The following is a 19,941-nucleotide window of genomic DNA, read 5'->3' on the forward strand; positions in this document are numbered from 1 at the left end:
AACTTCTTTCCAGTTTTGAACGGAAGATATTTCCTTTTTCACCATAGCCCTCTATGGGCTACCAAATATCACGTTGCCATTCCATATGAACAGCCTCAGCGAAAGGCTTATTGAAGTGAAAGATGTAACTCTGTGAGATGAATTAACAGAACACAGAGCAGTTTCTCAGAAAGCTTCTTTCCAGTTTTGAACGGAAGATATTTCCTTTTTCACCATAGCCCTCTATGGGCTTCCAAATATCGCTTTGACAATTCCATAAGAACAGCCTTAGCGAAAGTCTTCTTGAAGGGAAAGAGGTAACTCTGTGAGATGAATTAACAGAACACAGAGCAGTTTCTCAGAAAGCTTCTTTCCAGTTTTGAACGGAAAATATTTCCTTTTTCACCGTAGTCCTCAATGGGCTTTCAAATATCCCTTTTTCCAATTCCACAAGAACACCCTTAGCGAAAGGATTCTTGAAGGAAAAGATGTAACTCTGTGACATGAATTAACAGAACACAGAGCAGTTTCTCAGAAAGCTTCTTTCCCGTTTTGAACGGAAGATATTTCCTTTTTCACCGCAGTCCTCAATGGGCTTCCAAATATCCCTTTGCCAATTCCACAAGAACAGCCTTAGCGAAATGCTTCTTGAAGTGAAAGATGGAACTCTGTGAGATGAATTAACAGAACACAGAGCAGTTTCTCAGAAAGCTTCTTTCCGGTTTTGAAAGGAAGATACTTAATTTTTCGCCGTAGCCCTCTATGGTCTTTCAAATATCACTTTGCCAAGTCCACAACAATAGCCTTAGCGAAAGGCTTCTTGAAGGGAAAGACAGAACTCTGTGAGATGAGTTAACAGAACACAGAGCAGTTTCTCAGAAAGCTTCTTTCCAGTTTTGAACGGAAGATATTTCCTTTTTCACCATAGCCCTCTAGGGTCTTCCAAATATCACTTTGCCTTTTCCACAAGAACAGCCTTAGAGAAAGGCTTCTTGAAGGGAAAGATGTAACTCTGTGAGATAAATTAAAAGAACACAGAGCAGTTTCTCAGAATGCTTCTTTCCACTTTTGGTCGGAAGATATTTCCTTTTTCACCATAGCCCTCTAAGGGCTTCCAAATATCACTTTGCCAATTCCACAAGAACAGCCTTAGCGAAAGACTTCTTGAAGGGAACGTGGTAACTCTGTGGGATGAATTTACAGAACACAGAGCAGTTTCTCAGAAAGCTTCTTTCCGGTTTTGAACGGAAGATATTTCCTTTTTCACCATAGCCCTCTAGGGGCTTCCAAATATCCCTTTTTCAATTCCACAAGAACAGCCTTAGCGAAAGGCTTCTTGAAGGGAAGATGTGAATCTGTGAGATGAATTAACAGAACACAGAGCAGTTTCTCAGAAAGCTTCTTTCCAGTTTTGAACGGAAGATATTTCCTTTTTCACCATAGCCCTCTACGGCCTTCCAAATATCCCTTTGCCAATTCCACAAGAACAGCCTTAGCGAAAGGTTTCTTGTAGGAAAAGATGTAACTCTGTGAGATGAATTATTAGAACAGAGAGCAGTTTCTCAGAAAGCTTCTTTCCAGTTTTGAACGGAATATATTTCCTTTTTCACCGTAGTCCTCAATGGGCTTCCAAATATCCTTTGCCAATTCCAAAAAGAACAGCCTTAGCGAAAGACTTCTTGAAGGGAAAATGTAACTCTCTGAGATGAATTAACAGAACACAGAGCAGTTTCTCAGAAAGCTTCTTTCCAGTTTTGAACGGAAGTTATTTCCTTTTTCACCATAGCCCTCTAGTGGCTTCCAAATATCCCTTCGCCAATTCCACAAAAACAGCCTTAGCGAAAGGCTTCTTGAAGGGAGAGATGTAACACAGTGAGATGAATTAACAAAACACAGAGCAGTATCTCAGAAAGCTTCTTTCCAGTTTTGAACAGAAGATATTTCCTTTTTAATCCTAGCCCTCTATGGGCTTCAAAATATCGCTTTGAGAATTCCATAAGAACAGCGTTAGCGAAAGGCTTCTTGAAGGGAAAGATGTAACTATGTGAGATGAATTAACAGAACACAGAGCATTTTCTCAGAAAAGTTCTTTCCAGTTTTGAACGGAAGATATTTCATTTTTCACCAGAGCCCTCTATGGGCTTCCAAATATCACCTTGCTAATTCCACATGAACAGCCTTAGGGAAAGGCTTCTTGAAGGGAAAGGTGTAATTCTGTGAGATGAATTAACAGAACACAGAGCAGTTTCTCAGAAAGCTTCTTTCCAGTTTTGAACGGAAGATATTTCCTTTTTCACCATAGCCCTCTAGGGGCTTCCAAATATCCCTTTTTCAATTCCACAAGAACAGCCTTAGCGAAAGGCTTCTTGAAGGGAAAGATATGACTCTGTGAGATGAATTAACAGAACACAGAGCAGTTTCTCAGAAAGCTTCTTTCCAGTTTTGAACGGAAGATATTTCCTTTTTCACCATAGCCCTCTACGGGCTCCGAATATGCCTTTCCAATCCCACAAGAAGAGCCTTAGCGAAAGGCTTATTGAGGGGAAAGATGTAACTCTATGAGATGAATTAACAGAACACAGAGCAGTTTCTCAGAAAGCTTCTTTCCAGTTTTGAACGGAAGACATTTCCTTTTTCAGCATAGCCCTCTAGGGGCTTCCAAATATCCCTTTTTCAATTCCACAAGAACAGCCTTTACGAAAGGCTTCTTGAAGGGAAAGATGTAACTCTGTGAGATGAATTAACAGAACACAGACCAGTTTCTTCGAAACCTTGTTTACAGTTTTGAACGGAAGGTAATTCCTTTTTCACCATAGCCCTCTATGGGCTTCCAAATATCGCTTTGCCAATTCCTCAAGAATAGCCTTAGCGAAAGGCTTCTTGAAGGGAAAGATGTAACTCTGTGAGATGAATTAACAGAACACAGAGCAGATTCTCAGAAAGCTTCTTTGCAGTTTTGAACGGAAGATATTTCCTTTTTCACCGTAGTCCTCTATGGGCTTCCAAATATCCCTTTGCCAATTCCACAAGAGCAGCCTTAGCGAAAGGCTTCTTGAAGGGAAAGATGTAACTCTGTGAGATGAATTAACAGGACACAGAGCAGTTTCTCAGAAAGCTTCTTTCCAGTTTTGAACGGAAGATATTTCCTTTTTCACCATAGCCCTCTAAGTGCTTGCAAATATCCCTTTGAAAAATCCACAAGAACAGCCTTAGCGAAAGGCTTCTTGAGGGGAAAGATGGAACTCTGTGAGATGAATTAACAGAACACAGAGTAGTTTCTCAGAAAGCTTCTTTCCAGTTTTGAATGGAAGATATTTCCTTTTTCACCATAGCCGTCTATGGGCTTCCAAATATCACTTTTCCAATTCCACAATAACAGCCTTAGCGAAAGGCTTCTTGAAGGGAAAGATGTAACTCTGTGAGATGAATTAACAGAACACAGAGCAGTTTTTCAGAAAGCTTCTTTCCAGTTTTGAACGGAAGATATTTCCTTTTTCAACCTAGTCCTCTATGGGCTTCCAAATATCACTTTGGCAATTCCACAAGTACAGCCTTAGCGAAAGGCTTCTTGAAGGGAAAGATGTAACTTTGTGAGTTGAATTAACAGAACACAGAGCAGTTTCTCAGAAAGCTTCTTTCCAGTTTTGAACGGAAGATATTTCCTTTTTCACCATAGCCCTCTATGGGCTTCCAAACATCACTTTGCCAATTCCACAAGAACAGCCTTAGCGAAAGGCTTCTTGAAGGGAAAGATGTATCTCTGTGAGATGAATTAACAGAACACAGAGCAGTTTCTCAGAAAGCTTCTTTCCAGTTTTGAACGGAAGATATTTCCTTTTTCACCATAGCCCTCTAAGTGCTCCCAAATATCACTTTGCCAAATCCACAAGAACAGCCTTAGCGAAAGGCTTCTTGTAGGGAAAGATGTAACTCTGTGAGATGAACTAACAGATAACAGAGCTGTTTCTCAGAAAGCTTCTTTCCAGTTTTTAACGGAAGATATTTCCTTTTTCACCATAGCCCTCTATGGGCTTCCAAATATCACTTTGCCAATTACACAAAAACACCCTCAGCGAAACGCTTCTTGAAAGGAAAGATGAAACTCTGTGAGATGAATTAACAGAACACAGATCAGTTTCTCAGAAAACTTCTTTCCAGTTTTGAACGGAAGATATTTCCTTTTTCACCATAGCCCTCTATGGGCTACCAAATATCACGTTGCCATTCCATATGAACAGCCTCAGCGAAAGGCTTATTGAAGTGAAAGATGTAACTCTGTGAGATGAATTAACAGAACACAGAGCAGTTTCTCAGAAAGCTTCTTTCCAGTTTTGAACGGAAGATATTTCCTTTTTCACCATAGCCCTCTATGGGCTTCCAAATATCGCTTTGACAATTCCATAAGAACAGCCTTAGCGAAAGTCTTCTTGAAGGGAAAGAGGTAACTCTGTGAGATGAATTAACAGAACACAGAGCAGTTTCTCAGAAAGCTTCTTTCCAGTTTTGAACGGAAAATATTTCCTTTTTCACCGTAGTCCTCAATGGGCTTTCAAATATCCCTTTTTCCAATTCCACAAGAACACCCTTAGCGAAAGGATTCTTGAAGGAAAAGATGTAACTCTGTGACATGAATTAACAGAACACAGAGCAGTTTCTCAGAAAGCTTCTTTCCCGTTTTGAACGGAAGATATTTCCTTTTTCACCGCAGTCCTCAATGGGCTTCCAAATATCCCTTTGCCAATTCCACAAGAACAGCCTTAGCGAAAGGCTTCTTGAAGTGAAAGATGGAACTCTGTGAGATGAATTAACAGAACACAGAGCAGTTTCTCAGAAAGCTTCTTTCCGGTTTTGAAAGGAAGATACTTAATTTTTCGCCGTAGCCCTCTATGGTCTTTCAAATATCACTTTGCCAAGTCCACAACAATAGCCTTAGCGAAAGGCTTCTTGAAGGGAAAGACAGAACTCTGTGAGATGAGTTAACAGAACACAGAGCAGTTTCTCAGAAAGCTTCTTTCCAGTTTTGAACGGAAGATATTTCCTTTTTCACCATAGCCCTCTAGGGTCTTCCAAATATCACTTTGCCTTTTCCACAAGAACAGCCTTAGAGAAAGGCTTCTTGAAGGGAAAGATGTAACTCTGTGAGATAAATTAAAAGAACACAGAGCAGTTTCTCAGAATGCTTCTTTCCACTTTTGGTCGGAAGATATTTCCTTTTTCACCATAGCCCTCTAAGGGCTTCCAAATATCACTTTGCCAATTCCACAAGAACAGCCTTAGCGAAAGACTTCTTGAAGGGAACGTGGTAACTCTGTGGGATGAATTTACAGAACACAGAGCAGTTTCTCAGAAAGCTTCTTTCCGGTTTTGAACGGAAGATATTTCCTTTTTCACCATAGCCCTCTAGGGGCTTCCAAATATCCCTTTTTCAATTCCACAAGAACAGCCTTAGCGAAAGGCTTCTTGAAGGGAAGATGTGAATCTGTGAGATGAATTAACAGAACACAGAGCAGTTTCTCAGAAAGCTTCTTTCCAGTTTTGAACGGAAGATATTTCCTTTTTCACCATAGCCCTCTACGGCCTTCCAAATATCCCTTTGCCAATTCCACAAGAACAGCCTTAGCGAAAGGTTTCTTGTAGGAAAAGATGTAACTCTGTGAGATGAATTAATAGAACAGAGAGCAGTTTCTCAGAAAGCTTCTTTCCAGTTTTGAACGGAATATATTTCCTTTTTCACCGTAGTCCTCAATGGGCTTCCAAATATCCTTTGCCAATTCCAAAAAGAACAGCCTTAGCGAAAGACTTCTTGAAGGGAAAATGTAACTCTCTGAGATGAATTAACAGAACACAGAGCAGTTTCTCAGAAAGCTTCTTTCCAGTTTTGAACGGAAGTTATTTCCTTTTTCACCATAGCCCTCTAGTGGCTTCCAAATATCCCTTCGCCAATTCCACAAAAACAGCCTTAGCGAAAGGCTTCTTGAAGGGAGAGATGTAACACAGTGAGATGAATTAACAAAACACAGAGCAGTATCTCAGAAAGCTTCTTTCCAGTTTTGAACAGAAGATATTTCCTTTTTAATCCTAGCCCTCTATGGGCTTCAAAATATCGCTTTGAGAATTCCATAAGAACAGCGTTAGCGAAAGGCTTCTTGAAGGGAAAGATGTAACTATGTGAGATGAATTAACAGAACACAGAGCATTTTCTCAGAAAAGTTCTTTCCAGTTTTGAACGGAAGATATTTCATTTTTCACCAGAGCCCTCTATGGGCTTCCAAATATCACCTTGCTAATTCCACATGAACAGCCTTAGGGAAAGGCTTCTTGAAGGGAAAGGTGTAATTCTGTGAGATGAATTAACAGAACACAGAGCAGTTTCTCAGAAAGCTTCTTTCCAGTTTTGAACGGAAGATATTTCCTTTTTCACCATAGCCCTCTAGGGGCTTCCAAATATCCCTTTTTCAATTCCACAAGAACAGCCTTAGCGAAAGGCTTCTTGAAGGGAAAGATATGACTCTGTGAGATGAATTAACAGAACACAGAGCAGTTTCTCAGAAAGCTTCTTTCCAGTTTTGAACGGAAGATATTTCCTTTTTCACCATAGCCCTCTACGGGCTCCGAATATGCCTTTCCAATCCCACAAGAAGAGCCTTAGCGAAAGGCTTATTGAGGGGAAAGATGTAACTCTATGAGATGAATTAACAGAACACAGAGCAGTTTCTCAGAAAGCTTCTTTCCAGTTTTGAACGGAAGACATTTCCTTTTTCAGCATAGCCCTCTAGGGGCTTCCAAATATCCCTTTTTCAATTCCACAAGAACAGCCTTTACGAAAGGCTTCTTGAAGGGAAAGATGTAACTCTGTGAGATGAATTAACAGAACACAGACCAGTTTCTTCGAAACCTTGTTTACAGTTTTGAACGGAAGGTAATTCCTTTTTCACCATAGCCCTCTATGGGCTTCCAAATATCGCTTTGCCAATTCCTCAAGAATAGCCTTAGCGAAAGGCTTCTTGAAGGGAAAGATGTAACTCTGTGAGATGAATTAACAGAACACAGAGCAGATTCTCAGAAAGCTTCTTTGCAGTTTTGAACGGAAGATATTTCCTTTTTCACCGTAGTCCTCTATGGGCTTCCAAATATCCCTTTGCCAATTCCACAAGAGCAGCCTTAGCGAAAGGCTTCTTGAAGGGAAAGATGTAACTCTGTGAGATGAATTAACAGGACACAGAGCAGTTTCTCAGAAAGCTTCTTTCCAGTTTTGAACGGAAGATATTTCCTTTTTCACCATAGCCCTCTAAGTGCTTGCAAATATCCCTTTGAAAAATCCACAAGAACAGCCTTAGCGAAAGGCTTCTTGAGGGGAAAGATGGAACTCTGTGAGATGAATTAACAGAACACAGAGTAGTTTCTCAGAAAGCTTCTTTCCAGTTTTGAATGGAAGATATTTCCTTTTTCACCATAGCCGTCTATGGGCTTCCAAATATCACTTTTCCAATTCCACAATAACAGCCTTAGCGAAAGGCTTCTTGAAGGGAAAGATGTAACTCTGTGAGATGAATTAACAGAACACAGAGCAGTTTTTCAGAAAGCTTCTTTCCAGTTTTGAACGGAAGATATTTCCTTTTTCAACCTAGTCCTCTATGGGCTTCCAAATATCACTTTGGCAATTCCACAAGTACAGCCTTAGCGAAAGGCTTCTTGAAGGGAAAGATGTAACTTTGTGAGTTGAATTAACAGAACACAGAGCAGTTTCTCAGAAAGCTTCTTTCCAGTTTTGAACGGAAGATATTTCCTTTTTCACCATAGCCCTCTATGGGCTTCCAAACATCACTTTGCCAATTCCACAAGAACAGCCTTAGCGAAAGGCTTCTTGAAGGGAAAGATGTAACTCTGTGAGATGAATTAACAGAACACAGAGCAGTTTCTCAGAAAGCTTCTTTCCAGTTTTGAACGGAAGATATTTCCTTTTTCACCATAGCCCTCTAAGTGCTCCCAAATATCACTTTGCCAAATCCACAAGAACAGCCTTAGCGAAAGGCTTCTTGTAGGGAAAGATGTAACTCTGTGAGATGAACTAACAGATAACAGAGCTGTTTCTCAGAAAGCTTCTTTCCAGTTTTTAACGGAAGATATTTCCTTTTTCACCATAGCCCTCTATGGGCTTCCAAATATCACTTTGCCAATTACACAAAAACACCCTCAGCGAAACGCTTCTTGAAAGGAAAGATGAAACTCTGTGAGATGAATTAACAGAACACAGATCAGTTTCTCAGAAAACTTCTTTCCAGTTTTGAACGGAAGATATTTCCTTTTTCACCATAGCCCTCTATGGGCTACCAAATATCACGTTGCCATTCCATATGAACAGCCTCAGCGAAAGGCTTATTGAAGTGAAAGATGTAACTCTGTGAGATGAATTAACAGAACACAGAGCAGTTTCTCAGAAAGCTTCTTTCCAGTTTTGAACGGAAGATATTTCCTTTTTCACCATAGCCCTCTATGGGCTTCCAAATATCGCTTTGACAATTCCATAAGAACAGCCTTAGCGAAAGTCTTCTTGAAGGGAAAGAGGTAACTCTGTGAGATGAATTAACAGAACACAGAGCAGTTTCTCAGAAAGCTTCTTTCCAGTTTTGAACGGAAAATATTTCCTTTTTCACCGTAGTCCTCAATGGGCTTTCAAATATCCCTTTTTCCAATTCCACAAGAACACCCTTAGCGAAAGGATTCTTGAAGGAAAAGATGTAACTCTGTGACATGAATTAACAGAACACAGAGCAGTTTCTCAGAAAGCTTCTTTCCCGTTTTGAACGGAAGATATTTCCTTTTTCACCGCAGTCCTCAATGGGCTTCCAAATATCCCTTTGCCAATTCCACAAGAACAGCCTTAGCGAAAGGCTTCTTGAAGTGAAAGATGGAACTCTGTGAGATGAATTAACAGAACACAGAGCAGTTTCTCAGAAAGCTTCTTTCCGGTTTTGAAAGGAAGATACTTAATTTTTCGCCGTAGCCCTCTATGGTCTTTCAAATATCACTTTGCCAAGTCCACAACAATAGCCTTAGCGAAAGGCTTCTTGAAGGGAAAGACAGAACTCTGTGAGATGAGTTAACAGAACACAGAGCAGTTTCTCAGAAAGCTTCTTTCCAGTTTTGAACGGAAGATATTTCCTTTTTCACCATAGCCCTCTAGGGTCTTCCAAATATCACTTTGCCTTTTCCACAAGAACAGCCTTAGAGAAAGGCTTCTTGAAGGGAAAGATGTAACTCTGTGAGATAAATTAAAAGAACACAGAGCAGTTTCTCAGAATGCTTCTTTCCACTTTTGGTCGGAAGATATTTCCTTTTTCACCATAGCCCTCTAAGGGCTTCCAAATATCACTTTGCCAATTCCACAAGAACAGCCTTAGCGAAAGACTTCTTGAAGGGAACGTGGTAACTCTGTGGGATGAATTTACAGAACACAGAGCAGTTTCTCAGAAAGCTTCTTTCCGGTTTTGAACGGAAGATATTTCCTTTTTCACCATAGCCCTCTAGGGGCTTCCAAATATCCCTTTTTCAATTCCACAAGAACAGCCTTAGCGAAAGGCTTCTTGAAGGGAAGATGTGAATCTGTGAGATGAATTAACAGAACACAGAGCAGTTTCTCAGAAAGCTTCTTTCCAGTTTTGAACGGAAGATATTTCCTTTTTCACCATAGCCCTCTACGGCCTTCCAAATATCCCTTTGCCAATTCCACAAGAACAGCCTTAGCGAAAGGTTTCTTGTAGGAAAAGATGTAACTCTGTGAGATGAATTATTAGAACAGAGAGCAGTTTCTCAGAAAGCTTCTTTCCAGTTTTGAACGGAATATATTTCCTTTTTCACCGTAGTCCTCAATGGGCTTCCAAATATCCTTTGCCAATTCCAAAAAGAACAGCCTTAGCGAAAGACTTCTTGAAGGGAAAATGTAACTCTCTGAGATGAATTAACAGAACACAGAGCAGTTTCTCAGAAAGCTTCTTTCCAGTTTTGAACGGAAGTTATTTCCTTTTTCACCATAGCCCTCTAGTGGCTTCCAAATATCCCTTCGCCAATTCCACAAAAACAGCCTTAGCGAAAGGCTTCTTGAAGGGAGAGATGTAACACAGTGAGATGAATTAACAAAACACAGAGCAGTATCTCAGAAAGCTTCTTTCCAGTTTTGAACAGAAGATATTTCCTTTTTAATCCTAGCCCTCTATGGGCTTCAAAATATCGCTTTGAGAATTCCATAAGAACAGCGTTAGCGAAAGGCTTCTTGAAGGGAAAGATGTAACTATGTGAGATGAATTAACAGAACACAGAGCATTTTCTCAGAAAAGTTCTTTCCAGTTTTGAACGGAAGATATTTCATTTTTCACCAGAGCCCTCTATGGGCTTCCAAATATCACCTTGCTAATTCCACATGAACAGCCTTAGGGAAAGGCTTCTTGAAGGGAAAGGTGTAATTCTGTGAGATGAATTAACAGAACACAGAGCAGTTTCTCAGAAAGCTTCTTTCCAGTTTTGAACGGAAGATATTTCCTTTTTCACCATAGCCCTCTAGGGGCTTCCAAATATCCCTTTTTCAATTCCACAAGAACAGCCTTAGCGAAAGGCTTCTTGAAGGGAAAGATATGACTCTGTGAGATGAATTAACAGAACACAGAGCAGTTTCTCAGAAAGCTTCTTTCCAGTTTTGAACGGAAGATATTTCCTTTTTCACCATAGCCCTCTACGGGCTCCGAATATGCCTTTCCAATCCCACAAGAAGAGCCTTAGCGAAAGGCTTATTGAGGGGAAAGATGTAACTCTATGAGATGAATTAACAGAACACAGAGCAGTTTCTCAGAAAGCTTCTTTCCAGTTTTGAACGGAAGACATTTCCTTTTTCAGCATAGCCCTCTAGGGGCTTCCAAATATCCCTTTTTCAATTCCACAAGAACAGCCTTTACGAAAGGCTTCTTGAAGGGAAAGATGTAACTCTGTGAGATGAATTAACAGAACACAGACCAGTTTCTTCGAAACCTTGTTTACAGTTTTGAACGGAAGGTAATTCCTTTTTCACCATAGCCCTCTATGGGCTTCCAAATATCGCTTTGCCAATTCCTCAAGAATAGCCTTAGCGAAAGGCTTCTTGAAGGGAAAGATGTAACTCTGTGAGATGAATTAACAGAACACAGAGCAGATTCTCAGAAAGCTTCTTTGCAGTTTTGAACGGAAGATATTTCCTTTTTCACCGTAGTCCTCTATGGGCTTCCAAATATCCCTTTGCCAATTCCACAAGAGCAGCCTTAGCGAAAGGCTTCTTGAAGGGAAAGATGTAACTCTGTGAGATGAATTAACAGGACACAGAGCAGTTTCTCAGAAAGCTTCTTTCCAGTTTTGAACGGAAGATATTTCCTTTTTCACCATAGCCCTCTAAGTGCTTGCAAATATCCCTTTGAAAAATCCACAAGAACAGCCTTAGCGAAAGGCTTCTTGAGGGGAAAGATGGAACTCTGTGAGATGAATTAACAGAACACAGAGTAGTTTCTCAGAAAGCTTCTTTCCAGTTTTGAATGGAAGATATTTCCTTTTTCACCATAGCCGTCTATGGGCTTCCAAATATCACTTTTCCAATTCCACAATAACAGCCTTAGCGAAAGGCTTCTTGAAGGGAAAGATGTAACTCTGTGAGATGAATTAACAGAACACAGAGCAGTTTTTCAGAAAGCTTCTTTCCAGTTTTGAACGGAAGATATTTCCTTTTTCAACCTAGTCCTCTATGGGCTTCCAAATATCACTTTGGCAATTCCACAAGTACAGCCTTAGCGAAAGGCTTCTTGAAGGGAAAGATGTAACTTTGTGAGTTGAATTAACAGAACACAGAGCAGTTTCTCAGAAAGCTTCTTTCCAGTTTTGAACGGAAGATATTTCCTTTTTCACCATAGCCCTCTATGGGCTTCCAAACATCACTTTGCCAATTCCACAAGAACAGCCTTAGCGAAAGGCTTCTTGAAGGGAAAGATGTATCTCTGTGAGATGAATTAACAGAACACAGAGCAGTTTCTCAGAAAGCTTCTTTCCAGTTTTGAACGGAAGATATTTCCTTTTTCACCATAGCCCTCTAAGTGCTCCCAAATATCACTTTGCCAAATCCACAAGAACAGCCTTAGCGAAAGGCTTCTTGTAGGGAAAGATGTAACTCTGTGAGATGAACTAACAGATAACAGAGCTGTTTCTCAGAAAGCTTCTTTCCAGTTTTTAACGGAAGATATTTCCTTTTTCACCATAGCCCTCTATGGGCTTCCAAATATCACTTTGCCAATTACACAAAAACACCCTCAGCGAAACGCTTCTTGAAAGGAAAGATGAAACTCTGTGAGATGAATTAACAGAACACAGATCAGTTTCTCAGAAAACTTCTTTCCAGTTTTGAACGGAAGATATTTCCTTTTTCACCATAGCCCTCTATGGGCTACCAAATATCACGTTGCCATTCCATATGAACAGCCTCAGCGAAAGGCTTATTGAAGTGAAAGATGTAACTCTGTGAGATGAATTAACAGAACACAGAGCAGTTTCTCAGAAAGCTTCTTTCCAGTTTTGAACGGAAGATATTTCCTTTTTCACCATAGCCCTCTATGGGCTTCCAAATATCGCTTTGACAATTCCATAAGAACAGCCTTAGCGAAAGTCTTCTTGAAGGGAAAGAGGTAACTCTGTGAGATGAATTAACAGAACACAGAGCAGTTTCTCAGAAAGCTTCTTTCCAGTTTTGAACGGAAAATATTTCCTTTTTCACCGTAGTCCTCAATGGGCTTTCAAATATCCCTTTTTCCAATTCCACAAGAACACCCTTAGCGAAAGGATTCTTGAAGGAAAAGATGTAACTCTGTGACATGAATTAACAGAACACAGAGCAGTTTCTCAGAAAGCTTCTTTCCCGTTTTGAACGGAAGATATTTCCTTTTTCACCGCAGTCCTCAATGGGCTTCCAAATATCCCTTTGCCAATTCCACAAGAACAGCCTTAGCGAAAGGCTTCTTGAAGTGAAAGATGGAACTCTGTGAGATGAATTAACAGAACACAGAGCAGTTTCTCAGAAAGCTTCTTTCCGGTTTTGAAAGGAAGATACTTAATTTTTCGCCGTAGCCCTCTATGGTCTTTCAAATATCACTTTGCCAAGTCCACAACAATAGCCTTAGCGAAAGGCTTCTTGAAGGGAAAGACAGAACTCTGTGAGATGAGTTAACAGAACACAGAGCAGTTTCTCAGAAAGCTTCTTTCCAGTTTTGAACGGAAGATATTTCCTTTTTCACCATAGCCCTCTAGGGTCTTCCAAATATCACTTTGCCTTTTCCACAAGAACAGCCTTAGAGAAAGGCTTCTTGAAGGGAAAGATGTAACTCTGTGAGATAAATTAAAAGAACACAGAGCAGTTTCTCAGAATGCTTCTTTCCACTTTTGGTCGGAAGATATTTCCTTTTTCACCATAGCCCTCTAAGGGCTTCCAAATATCACTTTGCCAATTCCACAAGAACAGCCTTAGCGAAAGACTTCTTGAAGGGAACGTGGTAACTCTGTGGGATGAATTTACAGAACACAGAGCAGTTTCTCAGAAAGCTTCTTTCCGGTTTTGAACGGAAGATATTTCCTTTTTCACCATAGCCCTCTAGGGGCTTCCAAATATCCCTTTTTCAATTCCACAAGAACAGCCTTAGCGAAAGGCTTCTTGAAGGGAAGATGTGAATCTGTGAGATGAATTAACAGAACACAGAGCAGTTTCTCAGAAAGCTTCTTTCCAGTTTTGAACGGAAGATATTTCCTTTTTCACCATAGCCCTCTACGGCCTTCCAAATATCCCTTTGCCAATTCCACAAGAACAGCCTTAGCGAAAGGTTTCTTGTAGGAAAAGATGTAACTCTGTGAGATGAATTAATAGAACAGAGAGCAGTTTCTCAGAAAGCTTCTTTCCAGTTTTGAACGGAATATATTTCCTTTTTCACCGTAGTCCTCAATGGGCTTCCAAATATCCTTTGCCAATTCCAAAAAGAACAGCCTTAGCGAAAGACTTCTTGAAGGGAAAATGTAACTCTCTGAGATGAATTAACAGAACACAGAGCAGTTTCTCAGAAAGCTTCTTTCCAGTTTTGAACGGAAGTTATTTCCTTTTTCACCATAGCCCTCTAGTGGCTTCCAAATATCCCTTCGCCAATTCCACAAAAACAGCCTTAGCGAAAGGCTTCTTGAAGGGAGAGATGTAACACAGTGAGATGAATTAACAAAACACAGAGCAGTATCTCAGAAAGCTTCTTTCCAGTTTTGAACAGAAGATATTTCCTTTTTAATCCTAGCCCTCTATGGGCTTCAAAATATCGCTTTGAGAATTCCATAAGAACAGCGTTAGCGAAAGGCTTCTTGAAGGGAAAGATGTAACTATGTGAGATGAATTAACAGAACACAGAGCATTTTCTCAGAAAAGTTCTTTCCAGTTTTGAACGGAAGATATTTCATTTTTCACCAGAGCCCTCTATGGGCTTCCAAATATCACCTTGCTAATTCCACATGAACAGCCTTAGGGAAAGGCTTCTTGAAGGGAAAGGTGTAATTCTGTGAGATGAATTAACAGAACACAGAGCAGTTTCTCAGAAAGCTTCTTTCCAGTTTTGAACGGAAGATATTTCCTTTTTCACCATAGCCCTCTAGGGGCTTCCAAATATCCCTTTTTCAATTCCACAAGAACAGCCTTAGCGAAAGGCTTCTTGAAGGGAAAGATATGACTCTGTGAGATGAATTAACAGAACACAGAGCAGTTTCTCAGAAAGCTTCTTTCCAGTTTTGAACGGAAGATATTTCCTTTTTCACCATAGCCCTCTACGGGCTCCGAATATGCCTTTCCAATCCCACAAGAAGAGCCTTAGCGAAAGGCTTATTGAGGGGAAAGATGTAACTCTATGAGATGAATTAACAGAACACAGAGCAGTTTCTCAGAAAGCTTCTTTCCAGTTTTGAACGGAAGACATTTCCTTTTTCAGCATAGCCCTCTAGGGGCTTCCAAATATCCCTTTTTCAATTCCACAAGAACAGCCTTTACGAAAGGCTTCTTGAAGGGAAAGATGTAACTCTGTGAGATGAATTAACAGAACACAGACCAGTTTCTTCGAAACCTTGTTTACAGTTTTGAACGGAAGGTAATTCCTTTTTCACCATAGCCCTCTATGGGCTTCCAAATATCGCTTTGCCAATTCCTCAAGAATAGCCTTAGCGAAAGGCTTCTTGAAGGGAAAGATGTAACTCTGTGAGATGAATTAACAGAACACAGAGCAGTTTCTCAGAAAGCTTCTTTGCAGTTTTGAACGGAAGATATTTCCTTTTTCACCGTAGTCCTCTATGGGCTTCCAAATATCCCTTTGCCAATTCCACAAGAGCAGCCTTAGTGAAAGGCTTCTTGAAGGGAAAGATGTAACTCTGTGAGATGAATTAACAGGACACAGAGCAGTTTCTCAGAAAGCTTCTTTCCAGTTTTGAACAGAAGATATTTCCTTTTTCACCATAGCCCTCTAAGTGCTTGCAAATATCCCTTTGAAAAATCCACAAGAACAGCCTTAGCGAAAGGCTTCTTGAGGGGAAAGATGGAACTCTGTGAGATGAATTAACAGAACACAGAGTAGTTTCTCAGAAAGCTTCTTTCCAGTTTTGAATGGAAGATATTTCCTTTTTCACCATAGCCGTCTATGGGCTTCCAAATATCACTTTTCCAATTCCACAATAACAGCCTTAGCGAAAGGCTTCTTGAAGGGAAAGATGTAACTCTGTGAGATGAATTAACAGAACACAGAGCAGTTTTTCAGAAAGCTTCTTTCCAGTTTTGAACGGAAGATATTTCCTTTTTCAACCTAGTCCTCTATGGGCTTCCAAATATCACTTTGGCAATTCCACAAGTACAGCCTTAGCGAAAGGCTTCTTGAAGGGAAAGATGTAACTTTGTGAGTTGAATTAACAGAACACAGAGCAGTTTCTCAGAAAGCTTCTTTCCAGTTTTGAACGGAAGATATTTCCTTTTTCACCATAGCCCTCTATGGGCTTCCAAACATCACTTTGCCAATTCCACAAGAACAGCCTTAGCGAAAGGCTTCTTGAAGGGAAAGATGTATCTCTGTGAGATGAATTAACAGAACACAGAGCAGTTTCTCAGAAAGCTTCTTTCCAGTTTTGAACGGAAGATATTTCCTTTTTCACCATAGCCCTCTAAGTGCTCCCAAATATCACTTTGCCAAATCCACAAGAACAGCCTTAGCGAAAGGCTTCTTGTAGGGAAAGATGTAACTCTGTGAGATGAACTAACAGATAACAGAGCTGTTTCTCAGAAAGCTTCTTTCCAGTTTTTAACGGAAGATATTTCCTTTTTCACCATAGCCCTCTATGGGCTTCCAAATATCACTTTGCCAATTACACAAAAACACCCTCAGCGAAACGCTTCTTGAAAGGAAAGATGAAACTCTGTGAGATGAATTAACAGGACACAGATCAGTTTCTCAGAAAACTTCTTTCCAGTTTTGAACGGAAGATATTTCCTTTTTCACCATAGCCCTCTATGGGCTACCAAATATCACGTTGCCATTCCATATGAACAGCCTCAGCGAAAGGCTTATTGAAGTGAAAGATGTAACTCTGTGAGATAAATTAACAGAACACAGAGCAGTTTCTCAGAAAGCTTCTTTCCAGTTTTGAACGGAAGATATTTCCTTTTTCACCATAGCCCTCTATGGGCTTCCAAATATCGCTTTGACAATTCCATAAGAACAGCCTTAGCGAAAGTCTTCTTGAAGGGAAAGAGGTAACTCTGTGAGATGAATTAACAGAACACAGAGCAGTTTCTCAGAAAGCTTCTTTCCAGTTTTGAACGGAAAATATTTCCTTTTTCACCGTAGTCCTCAATGGGCTTTCAAATATCCCTTTTTCCAATTCCACAAGAACACCCTTAGCGAAAGGATTCTTGAAGGAAAAGATGTAACTCTGTGACATGAATTAACAGAACACAGAGCAGTTTCTCAGAAAGCTTCTTTCCCGTTTTGAACGGAAGATATTTCCTTTTTCACCGCAGTCCTCAATGGGCTTCCAAATATCCCTTTGCCAATTCCACAAGAACAGCCTTAGCGAAAGGCTTCTTGAAGTGAAAGATGGAACTCTGTGAGATGAATTAACAGAACACAGAGCAGTTTCTCAGAAAGCTTCTTTCCGGTTTTGAAAGGAAGATACTTAATTTTTCGCCGTAGCCCTCTATGGTCTTTCAAATATCACTTTGCCAATTCCACAACAATAGCCTTAGTGAAAGGCTTCTTGAAGGGAAAGACAGAACTCTGTGAGATGAGTTAACAGAACACAGAGCAGTTTCTCAGAAAGCTTCTTTCCAGTTTTGAACGGAAGATATTTCCTTTTTCACCATAGCCCTCTAGGGTCTTCCAAATATCACTTTGCCATTTCCACAAGAACAGCCTTAGAGAAAGGCTTCTTGAAGGGAAAGATGTAACTCTGTGAGATAAATTAAAAGAACACAGAGCAGTTTCTCAGAATGCTTCTTTCCACTTTTGGTCGGAAGATATTTCCTTTTTCACCATAGCCCTCTAAGGGCTTCCAAATATCACTTTGCCAATTCCACAAGAACAGCCTTAGCGAAAGACTTCTTGAAGGGAACGTGGTAACTCTGTGGGATGAATTTACAGAACACAGAGCAGTTTCTCAGAAAGCTTCTTTCCGGTTTTGAACGGAAGATATTTCCTTTTTCTCCGTAGTCCTCTATGGGCTTCCAAATATCACTTTGCCAATTACACAAGAACAGCCTTAGCGAAAGGCTTCTTGACGGGAAAGATTTAGCTCTGTGAGATGAATTAACAGAACACAGAGCAGTTTTTCAGAAAGCTTCTTTACAGTTTTGAACGGAAGATATTTCCTTTTTCACCATAGCCCTCTATGCGCTTCCAAATATCCATTTTCCAAATCCACAAGAACAGCCTTAGTGAAAGACTTCTTGAAGGGAAAGTTGTAACTCTGTTACATGAATTAACAGAACACAGAGCAGTTTCTCAGAAAGCTTCTTTCCAGTTTTGAACGGAAGATATTTCCTTTTTCACCATAGCCCTCTAGGGGCTTCCAAATATCCCTTTTTCAATTCCACAAGAACAGCCTTAGCGAAAGGCTTCTTGAAGGGAAGATGTGAATCTGTGAGATGAATTAACAGAACACAGAGCAGTTTCTCAGAAAGCTTCTTTCCAGTTTTGAACGGAAGATATTTCCTTTTTCACCATAGCCCTCTACGGCCTTCCAAATATCCCTTTGCCAATTCCACAAGAACAGCCTTAGCGAAAGGTTTCTTGTAGGAAAAGATGTAACTCTGTGAGATGAATTATTAGAACAGAGAGCAGTTTCTCAGAAAGCTTCTTTCCAGTTTTGAACGGAAGATATTTCCTTTTTCACCGTAGTCCTCAATGGGCTTCCAAATATCCTTTGCCAATTCCAAAAAGAACAGCCTTAGCGAAAGACTTCTTGAAGGGAAAATGTAACTCTCTGAGATGAATTAACAGAACACAGAGCAGTTTCTCAGAAAGCTTCTTTCCAGTTTTGAACGGAAGTTATTTCCTTTTTCACCATAGCCCTCTAGTGGCTTCCAAATATCCCTTCGCCAATTCCACAAAAACAGCCTTAGCGAAAGGCTTCTTGAAGGGAGAGATGTAACACAGTGAGATGAATTAACAAAACACAGAGCAGTATCTCAGAAAGCTTCTTTCCAGTTTTGAACAGAAGATATTTCCTTTTTAATCCTAGCCCTCTATGGGCTTCAAAATATCGCTTTGAGAATTCCATAAGAACAGCGTTAGCGAAAGGCTTCTTGAAGGGAAAGATGTAACTATGTGAGATGAATTAACAGAACACAGAGCATTTTCTCAGAAAAGTTCTTTCCAGTTTTGAACGGAAGATATTTCATTTTTCACCAGAGCCCTCTATGGGCTTCCAAATATCACCTTGCTAATTCCACATGAACAGCCTTAGGGAAAGGCTTCTTGAAGGGAAAGGTGTAATTCTGTGAGATGAATTAACAGAACACAGAGCAGTTTCTCAGAAAGTTTCTTTCCAGTTTTGAACGGAAGATATTTCCTTTTTCACCATAGCCCTCTAGGGGCTTCCAAATATCCCTTTTTCAATTCCACAAGAACAGCCTTAGCGAAAGGCTTCTTGAAGGGAAAGATATGACTCTGTGAGATGAATTAACAGAACACAGAGCAGTTTCTCAGAAAGCTTCTTTCCAGTTTTGAACGGAAGATATTTCCTTTTTCACCATAGCCCTCTACGGGCTCCGAATATGCCTTTCCAATCCCACAAGAAGAGCCTTAGCGAAAGGCTTATTGAGGGGAAAGATGTAACTCTATGAGATGAATTAACAGAACACAGAGCAGTTTCTCAGAAAGCTTCTTTCCAGTTTTGAACGGAAGACATTTCCTTTTTCAGCATAGCCCTCTAGGGGCTTCCAAATATCCCTTTTTCAATTCCACAAGAACAGCCTTTACGAAAGGCTTCTTGAAGGGAAAGATGTAACTCTGTGAGATGAATTAACAGAACACAGACCAGTTTCTTCGAAACCTTGTTTACAGTTTTGAACGGAAGGTAATTCCTTTTTCACCATAGCCCTCTATGGGCTTCCAAATATCGCTTTGCCAATTCCTCAAGAATAGCCTTAGCGAAAGGCTTCTTGAAGGGAAAGATGTAACTCTGTGAGATGAATTAACAGAACACAGAGCAGTTTCTCAGAAAGCTTCTTTGCAGTTTTGAACGGAAGATATTTCCTTTTTCACCGTAGTCCTCTATGGGCTTCCAAATATCCCTTTGCCAATTCCACAAGAGCAGCCTTAGCGAAAGGCTTCTTGAAGGGAAAGATGTAACTCTGTGAGATGAATTAACAGGACACAGAGCAGTTTCTCAGAAAGCTTCTTT

The sequence above is a fragment of the Chlorocebus sabaeus genome, chromosome 18, assembly GCF_047675955.1.
Source record: "Chlorocebus sabaeus isolate Y175 chromosome 18, mChlSab1.0.hap1, whole genome shotgun sequence".
Taxonomy (NCBI): Eukaryota; Metazoa; Chordata; class Mammalia; order Primates; family Cercopithecidae; genus Chlorocebus; species Chlorocebus sabaeus.